Below are 8,836 nucleotides of genomic sequence, written 5' to 3' on the forward strand. Positions count from 1 at the left end.
TGCGCGCAAAACCCTCGCCCCGTCGCTGCCTACACCCCACCCGCCCGCCTTCTTTCCTCCCTCCTGGAAAAGCCGCCCGTGCGAGCCCCAGGAGCTGCACGCCCCTCATCCCTGCGGTGGCTGCCTCCCGGGGGGCGGCCCAGGCCTGAGCCCCTGACGGGCAGCCCTGTCCGCCGGCATCCTCGGGGAGGAAGCCAAAGGCCGAGGCCTCTCACAGAGAGGGACCCTCAGGGTGACAGCGGCCCCGGAGGGGGAGGCCGAGGCAGCCCCCGCCAGCCTCACAGCCACAACACGGCTTTCAGCCCCTGTGAACGCTCACGGGCGGCTTCTCGCCCACACGCTGACTAAGGGCGCCGTGGGAGGAAGGCTTTGGGTGCGACAGCGGGAGAAAATAATAATGCTAAGGTGATGTTCCGCTTTGGTCGCTCGCTCAGACAGCGTTGGCGAGAGTAGTACTCCAGCAGCGTGGTGCTGCGGGCTGCGGGGGATGGCTGGTGCTTGCAGTCAGCCCGTTCAAAGGCAGTGGCAGCGCTGCTCTCCAGGAGTCCTGGACAAACTCAGGTTGCTCCAAATGCATCTCAAAGAGGCTGTTCTTCTGCTTTGTCTGTCTCCGTGTTCTTCCTAATCTCAGCAGGTTTTTTTTTTCTACTATAGTATTTCGAGCTGAAATAGAGTAGATTTAGATTAGACATCAGGAAGAAATTGTTCACTCTGAGGGTGGTGAGGGACTGGAACAGGTTGCCCAGGGAAGCTGTGGATGCCCCCTCCTTGGAAGTGTTCAAGGCCAGGTTGGATGGGGCTCTGAGCAACCTGGTCGAGTGACAGGTGTCCATGTCCATGCAGGGAGGTTGGAACTACACGGTTTTTAAGGTCCTTTCCAACCCAAACCACTCTATGATTCTGTGATGAAAGTGTAAGTCTTTTGGGGGGGCACATGGCTACCGGATGAAACAATGTGTCTCTAAATCTTAAAACAAAGATCATATGTTCACTACTATGATTGACATGCACCTTTAGAGTCTCTTACTTCAATAACATAAACTGAGTTCATGAACCTCTTAATTCATGCAGTGTCTCCTTGGGTTTTGTAGTGACCCTACAGTATTGGTCATTAGTTTTGTCTCCTCATTTTTTCCAGTGACCGATATTATATAGATGCCACTATTTATATACTGCTCTAACAGAGGCTGTTATGATTCCTATGCTTCTTTACAATTAACAAATTAGAGCAAATTTACCAGTTTTTAGTTCCTGGATACGGGAAACAGTTTTGGGTTTGTTTTTTTTTGTTTTTTTTTTTTGTTGTTTTGTGGTTTTTTTGGGTTGTTGACAGATCTATTTGTGTCAAATGATTTAGTGAACGTTCTCTAATAATAAGTAAGTTTGCATTAACATTCACTGGGGAAAAAAAAAACAAACAACACCCTACATTAGCATAAGATAAATAGATGCCTTTTAACTGAAAGCACTGTGATTGCACCACACAAAGGAAATTCTGCCAGTGAAAATATTAGGAGGATGCAGCACACTGTAGATGTTGTTCTCTTATACCCCTCAAAATGCTCACCAACTACTAGAACAGAAGCCTTGGCTCCAAGAAGAGCATCCGATGGCTGTTGTTTCTATTGAATGCTTTAATACACGATTATATAGTGCCCTGGGTGCAATCTTCTTGCAATACATATAAGCAGTTACATCACAGCAGAGAGTGTTTCACCACTATTGCAGTGCTGCTGTGTCTTGACTGAAAGTTTTTATGGACCATAAGGATATGCCATCTCTTAGCTTTGTGAGTGAACGATGGCAGCTTTCACCTGAAAACAGAGCAGGAATTTGGATAAGTAGAATCTAAACATTCGATGTGGACTGAATTGTTTGGATCCTGGGATTAGTGGCTGTATGCTTTCCAGTGTAATTGGATCACATAGGAGAATTTGCTGCTCATCCAACAGTACAGTAGAAACAGGGAAAAAATACCAAAGTAATGGTGACTGTTAGAGGGTTATTATTTGGGACCCGTATGTCAATGCACATACTTAGTTTTGTGAAGGTGAATCTTAGAGCTCTGGGCATACAAAAGCTTTTGCAAAATCATGGGCTGCTTTCCAAAAAGAAAAAGAAATGCCATGATCTGGCCAAATTAGTTCGGATCAGGCAAAATTTCTCCTGATAAAGTGCTCCTGGGCGTGTACAGTGTATGCTCAGTGAGTAACAGGGAAGGTGAGTGATATATTCAGGGGTACAGAGGAGACCTGGCAGAATATGCACTGCAAAATGACATGCTTTATAAAGAATTTTGAAATAGCAGCCAACATAACAACAACTATGGCTAGGTAGTGTCCTTGAAAAATAGGCCACGCGGCCAAACACTGGTATAGATACTCAGCCTTATAAAATGTCAAACAGAATATGTTTGGTCCACTGGAAGATCCTTCAGCAACCTACAAGAGCAAATTTGATCTTGAGGGAGATGTATTCTTACTTTTTTTTTTTTTTTTTTTTCTTTCTTATGGCTTCTAATAAAGATCAATAAGCAGCCTGTCTTCTTTCTTTCCCCAAAGGAATGTGATCATTACTACTTCCAGATTACAATGAATGGGGATTTTCAATAATTTAAAATGAGAAAGTCAGTATGATGCAGTTTTCTGATCTGAATACTTTTTGGAGACTCTTTCATGGAATAATGTTCAAAATTTTCTAAGATTAGCCATCCTAATCAGAGCTGAATGACTGGCTTAGATTTTCAGTAGTAGTAATTACCATATGATTCTCATGATGTTAAGTTAAATTAGAATCTTAGAATCATAGAGCAGCCTGGGACTCCGAAATGGACCCTACAAAAGATCATCTGGTCCAACCTTTCCTGGGAAGGGTATCCTCAATGAGATTGTCTTGCAGCTTGTCCAGTTGCCTCCTGCAAACCTCCAGTGACAGGGACTCTACCACAGCCCTGGGGAGGTTGTTCTAGTGAATGATTGCTCTCACTGTAAAAAATGTCTTTCTTATATTGAGATGAAACTTGTCCTTGTGCAACTTGCACTTATGGCCCTTTGTCTTCTCCATGTAGCCCCGTATGCCTATCCCCTGTCCTCTTTGTAGCCACTCTTTAAGTAAAAAAATACTGTCATGAAGTCCCTCCTCATCCTTGTCCAGGGAGAAGAGACCTAACTCCTTCAGTCTCCTCACTGGACAGGTTCTCCAGCCCTTTGATTGTCTTTGTGGCCCCATTTTGGGCTATTTTTTTAGTTGTAGAGCAAGTTATCCAAATCTAATTGTATCAAATCATCTCTCACTCATCACCATGTTTTTTTTTTTTTTGCACCTTGTCTTAGCTGAGCATGATAGCAGTAAAACAATTTACCACTTATTTTTGGAGAGCCTCATTCATATAAATACTGTAAACAATTTAACAGTCCTTAAAGAAGGGTTTTAGTTTTTTAGTGATGAAAAAAGAATAAAGGATTTAGGTTTATTAGAAGTGGAGCCATTAGTGCCACCTGTATTAAAGTTGCCTTGTATATCCCCTTATTAGACTATATTTTTTGTTGCTTAAAAGTGTACAAAATGGGATTTGGGCTAAATTTCACCTGCAGAAGTCTGATTCAGCCTGAATGTTTTTGTTTTAACTTCCAACAGAACTCAGCCATTTTCACAAAGAGTTTAAGGAGAAACATACTGTTCCAATATGAAAGCATCTTGTTGACTTTCCGAAGGACTAATAGTTTATCATTCTTGCATCACCACTAACAGATCTTTTTGCTTTGAGAGAACTGATTGCCAGTATATAGAAGACATTTTAAGCAATGTTAGAGTAGACAAGCTTAAGGGAATTTACTGCAAGTACCAAAATAAGATAAAGTAGGTCACCTCACTTGAAAACTAGGTTCTGAGCAAATGAAGTAAGAAAACAGTTAGAGAGATATTTAAAATGCAAGTTGTGGGATAAGGTACTTTTCTGTGGTACCATGTAACACAACAAAGGGTAGAAGCAAAGCAGATTGGCAGTTTTTTTATGGTTAGCAGTGTTATTGGGTAACATAACATGCAATTGTCAGAGGCATAATTGTTGATTTCTCTGTAGCCTTTAGTTTGTTGCTACCTCTAAGGAATTTTTAATAATAAACTCATGAGGCTCCCAGTGATCTCTTTTAAATGTATTTGTAAAGATTCCTTTAAAAAAATCTGTTGAGCCATGTTGGAATCAGGGCTTTGTATTATTTTTTTAATATGGTTATGAATATGGTTTTTGCTCTGAGAAAATCTGATTGGGTCTGACAAAACTGTAACACTTTAAAAACTGTAATGTGCACAATCTGAAACACAGACCAGTGAGCCATCACAGCTTTTTTCTGTGGTGAGGAATGGTCCTACTTGTTACAGACCCGATCTAGGTGGAGGGGAAGGATGTGGCTTCAGGAACACATCTATTAAAAGACTGATCCTATTTTGCATGTGAATAATGTATGTATCTATCACATACCACCTTTCTTCTAAGTCAGGGAAGTGAGCTTTGTCTGTGCAACCTCAATTCATTCCCATATAAATATTCATCATGACGCAGTCTTCAACTTCACACAAACAGCTTCTCCAGACTAAGCTGTTTGTTCTGGGGACTCTCTGCTCTTGATGTGAACAGCCAGCAGAGCTGTAAAAAAAGTCTTAGTTAGGTATAGGAACTTCTGGAACCTTCTGAATAATTGGAAAAAAATATTTTGTTTTAGAAGATATTTTCAGATTATGGCTTTAATGCAAAATCTAAAGTAAAGAAAGAGAACAGAAAACTGAGATGAACTGGTGCACAAATGCAAATGGAGAATATCATACAAACTTAACTTTCATTTTAATGCTAAACAAATTAGTCTTTCCGTTTCAACTGAGAATCAACCTCAACAATATATTGAGTAATAGAATAATAGGAAAGTCTTGTTTGGGAGGAAACTCTGGCTATCACAGTTAAAATACGCATTTTGGAGACTAAGACAATATAAGCAGGAATAGACAAGAAAATTTGGTTCATAAAATAATTCTTTCCTGCAATGCATTTTTTTTTTTCCAGTGGAAACTGACAGAATTGTTACAATCAGAATATTAAAAGCAAAAATTAAATTAGTTTAAATCAGAATTGACGGTTCCTTCCAAGACTAGCCACTTAACAGGGCTGAAATAGCTTACGCCAGGGAAACCAATGAAAGTAGGAAATAATTAATCAATACTTATTGTAAAAATCATGGAGAAAGAGCAGGAAGGACTACTAAATGAAGATCAACATTTATAAAAATATGTTGAAATTCTGTTTGTCTTAGGATAAAAATATTGAAGTAGTTTTAACAGAAAATGAGGTAAATGTTGGTGGATTTTTATGGCTAGCAAAATTCTTATTTCTTTTTACTGAGAAATTCAACACTCAACAGTGGAAACCCCAGAACAATATTTGTAACTGTTACAATAATTTTATAGTCCTGTGCTTTCTAGATTCCCAGTACTAATTTAATTTAATTGGCCTCTGCATTAATACAGAAGAAGCAAGAAGCTTTTTTTTTCTTTTTTTTTTCTTTTTTTTTTTTTTTTTTTTCCCCCAAGGAAATAAATTAGAAACCTAAATTCTCAGCAGCCTTCCCACACTTCTCAGTAATGTCATAGCAGAGAACTATGAATACCTCAAGAAGCATGGCCTCTTCTGCATTTCTCATTGCTGGGGAGACTGTCCCTTTCAAGCAGCTTTGTGCCAAACCCAAAATCTGGACCTATACAAGCTTTCCTTGCCTCACAGAATGTAAACAGAGTATCATCTGCTTTCCTCATTTTCTACTTTTCATTTCTTTTCAGCCTTCACTCGTTTCTTTGAATAGAAATACCAAGCAGCTTTCAAGAATACAAATATATTTAAAGTCAATGTACTACTAAAAATAGGCTGTAACTAGTCATTTGCCTTGTTAATTCTCTGCGCATGCCTGGTTATTCCTCAGGACAACATACATTCCCCTGCATTGCTTAGTTTTGGATGACATTAGAATTAGATTTCTACAATATGTCAAGAGGGAGAAGTTTTCAGCCTTACAGAAAATCTCCCACAAATGAAATCCTGTAAGTAACAGTTGCTAGTAGTTGCTTTACAACAAGCTAGAATGAAGCCTTTAGTTTTTCAAGTTCTTATTTAAAAGAGGTCCTATACAGGTGATACAATGGAGGTATGAAATGGTTTAGTGATTTTTTATTAAAGGTTTTTATTAAATATTCATGCTTATTTTGAAATACTTCTGCATCATGAAATTGCTGTAGAGTCACTGAATATCACAGTTTCTCTGTTTCTCTTGAATTGGTGCCTGCTTGTGGCTAAAGTTCATTAACACAAACTTATGTAGCTATTAGATAATATAATTTTTAATGTGCTAGTAGCAAAGATGCTGTGAAGATGTGAAAATAAGCTCAGAACATTATTCTTAAGAATATACAAAGGGGCTTTTTATTTCAAAAAGAGAAAGTAAATGACAAAACCCCCAATTACACACAAACAGCTTCAGAGTATCATTTAAATCCCAAAAGATAATAAATATAATCAATATAGAATTAAAAAAACCCCAACCCATACATATCTCTACTCTTAAAGATGGCTTTTATACCTCAGTCTCATTCTGCTTTAACTGACAGTGTCACTAATTTCTAAGTGGTTTCACTTAAGGTGTATTAAGAAGCAGTTTAGTGACAAACAGCGCATCCTGACTGTGTAGCAATGATTCCTGCTTTTTGTGTATTAGTTTCCCTCTAGTGGCTGTTAAAAGCAACTTCAGGTCCAACTTGGAACACTTAATCGCGCATTGGTTAGGTTGCGTCTCAGAGTAGTAAATTGCAACCGATTATACCTTTATTCATTCCCAAATGAAGTCTTTAGTGTTATTCAAATGCAAATGTAGAATTCAGTCATTCTTCTCTTAGATGGATGTTTTGGTTCTTAATGTAGAGTGTGCAGGTTTCAGCGCCGTTCTCTTGCGCTGGGTTATTAAAGTCATCAGGCTAGCAAGACTCTGAAACCAGGGTGTAAGAGGAAAAAAAAGGTGGGTGAAAAAGTGCCTTGTGGGGCAGGACTCACTGTTTTATTTCTTGCATTGTGGCTCTGCCAGCCATATTGTGTTATCACAGACTTTTTCTCTTCCTTAGTAGTGGCGAGTGGCAAAACCAACCTTGGAAGGTGTTGTAGACATTGTTAATTGTGAACACTATAGCCAGAAAGGCAAACAAAGGGAAAAAAACCTGAGGTGCTAGGAACTCTGGGGTTTTAATTAGGTTACAATTAGTTTCCCCTGATAATGCTTAATAACTTCCTGTTGTGTTAGTGAAGGAATTGCATGTGTTGCTTAAAGTGGAATATATCCCCTCTGTTTGTATGACTAATTTATTGTCTCTAGTATTAATTAACATTAGTTGAAAAAATACAATTTTGCTTATTGCTTTGTTTTTTTCTTTAGGAAGAGTGGGAACAAGGTAAAATCAGGCTGTTAAAAACACAGTTAGGGAGCAGAGTGTCTACCATGTGCTGTCTGGATTCTGTAGGCAGAGGTGAGTCTCAGGAGTTTTCTACCACTACTGCCTCTAGGAACTCTTTATGAAGCTGACCAACTGCTTGAATAGTTAGCATGCTTTGGCCAGACTTGTTTGACATTTCCTCATGGCTATACTTGGGCATGAGGCTGAGATCTAAGTTAAAACAAGTTTGTAGCCATTCATAGTGGCTGTAGTGCCACCAGGCAGGGGCCAGAGTAGATCCCAGAAAAGAGTTTTATATTTGTGATAGACTTCTTTTTGTAGCTGGATGCACTAGGCGCTTCATGATCCCTATAGTCAACAACTTGGATTGTATCGGCCCCTTTTGGAACAGAAAACTACAGGCATCAAGAGTTTTTGGAGTGCTAATATGGGAAAAGTGTTCTAATTCACTAACTCTCTTGTCTTCTGGGAAAAACAGCTGGCCATAGCCTCCAGAGGAGGTAGCCAGAGCTCTTTTGCCTTCTTTCACTATAATTTTGGGAGCCTGATGATGCTTGTGGGAAGAGAGCAGCTGATACTATAAGAGATAAGAGGTTACAGATTTGTAAGAGAGACTCAAGAACATAGGAAAACTAGGCCTTTTTGTCCTCTTTTATGAAAGACAGGCCTACTCTTTTTCCACTTCTTATTGAATAATTTCCTCAAGACTTGATTAAATTATCCATTTACTTTCCTGCAAAGAACTGTACCTTTAAGGCAGATGAGATTTATGCAAGTTATCAATACAGAGAAGCTAATTGTCAAAAAGTGCTGCTCAGTTGGATTTTAAATACTGAATGAGACTATCAGAGTCTTTGGTTCCACATGTCTACTCCAAAACACAGGGCAAAAGGAAGAGGAAAAAAACATAGTACATGGAAAGCAAAACTGTCCTGGAAGGTTGTGTAGGTACAGTGATTTGGGAGGCTGGAATAGATATGAAAGCTTTGAAAGCCATAAAACTAGTGTTGGTTGTGTAGGTCTCAGGACTTAAGTTACATCACTCACTGTAAACTTACAATGCTATCACACTTTTCCTGTTGGATGTTTCCATAGTGCACTTTAAAATTGCATCATCCTAACTGTCAGTAACCGCTTTCTATACTGTTAGTAGTGGTTTCTTCTGCTAAGTAACACCAATGGGGTGGTGACTAAGTCCAGCACAATGCCAGCCAGTGTCAGCTATGAATGGCAAGGAAAGTAATTTCTTTAGGAAACTGCCATGTCCCCTTGTTGAAATCCCTAGACAGACCTTATTCTTAGTTGCAGATTACCCTCTGTCTGAGGTAATGAATCCCTTTTCTTAAAAGCTACT

This window comes from Apus apus, chromosome 2, assembly GCF_020740795.1.
Source record: "Apus apus isolate bApuApu2 chromosome 2, bApuApu2.pri.cur, whole genome shotgun sequence".
In the NCBI taxonomy this organism is placed as follows: Eukaryota; Metazoa; Chordata; class Aves; order Apodiformes; family Apodidae; genus Apus; species Apus apus.